The sequence below is a fragment of the Nyctereutes procyonoides genome, unplaced genomic scaffold (assembly GCF_905146905.1).
Source record: "Nyctereutes procyonoides isolate TBG_1078 unplaced genomic scaffold, NYPRO_anot_genome, whole genome shotgun sequence".
NCBI classification, from domain to species: Eukaryota; Metazoa; Chordata; class Mammalia; order Carnivora; family Canidae; genus Nyctereutes; species Nyctereutes procyonoides.
The window spans coordinates 6,907,501-6,908,824 of record NW_026575151.1 but is presented as its reverse complement, the minus strand read 5'-3'; positions in this window follow the sequence as shown (position 1 = coordinate 6,908,824).

The window sequence follows — 1,324 nt, the reverse complement described above, 5'->3', positions numbered from 1 at the left end:
AATAAACTAGCTACTTTTGAAATTTACTTTGTTGGCCAAATTCTGGAAAATACTGTTCTAGAATACTATCTGCATTTTAATTTACCTGCCCCCTTTATCACCAACCACCCCCACGCAAAAACAACAAAACAAAAAACCACACACACACCTGCTAAAAAATAGACCACATCATTCCTAGTCCCTTCTGAAATCCTACTAAAACCCAATTCTTTAAAGAGGGGAGGGGAACAACATTTAAAAACTGGGACGACAAAGAATGGGAGGGGAGACAACAACGGAATTTTGGAAACTGCGAAGCTTATCAACAAATGGTAGTGGACTCCACACAAGAAAACTGAATATGCTATTAGCAATGAGAGTAACTCAGACTGTACCACAGAACCCCCCAAAGGCTCAGCAATTGACAGCTCAGGTACCTTTAAAAACAGAGGTAAAAGGACAAAGATGATTGATTCAAAGTCTGTTTGACAAGCAGTTAAACCCACCATCACCGTTTCTCTGTACTGACAAAGAATCCCATATCCCTGGCAGATAATTGGAGATTACCTGAAGTAAGAAAAGGTGGTCTTTGTACTCAATAGGCATAGAGTGAATAAAGTACTTATTCAGAACCCTCAGTTGCCTTCCCTCACTGGAATCCTAAAACACTGGCAGCTAGGTTTTTTTCCCCTTTAGGCAGGAGAGTAGACAAAGACTTCTGGTGAATCTCACCAGCTTAGGAAAGGGGAAGGGGAGATTATCAAGGGGTTCCTAATAAAATCACATTCTGATCACTTAATAGTGAACCCCAAAGTTAACAAGCGCTAGCCAATTCACAACATTCACCTTTATATTGTCCATTCCTAAATATGAGCCAAGGATCACCCAACATTTGAGGGAAATTTGCAGTATGAAAGACAGAAGCTCAACCAACAGGAAAGTAAAGCATCTTGGAAACAAACCTTTGAAGTTACTACTACTAACCTCAGAAATTAGGAAAAGATATAATGCATCCATGTAAGAACACATTACTATTTGTAACACAGGTTGAAAGGGGGGGAGGGTCTTATGAAATTAGATAATTAAAACAACAAAAAAAAAGCTGTAAGATTTTAAGTTGTAAAACTCACTCAGAACACATTGCAATGGAAAATATATGTCCAGGGCTCAAACTTAAATTCCAGAGAACATAAGATTGGGGTGGTGGTGAATGAGATGAGCAAAGAACCATTTTGGTAGCATTCCCCAAAATTGAAGAGCAAGTTTACATAATAACAAGACCCACTGAGTGCCCAACACAATGGATGAAATAATCTCGTCATAAAATTTGAGAACACTGGCAGAT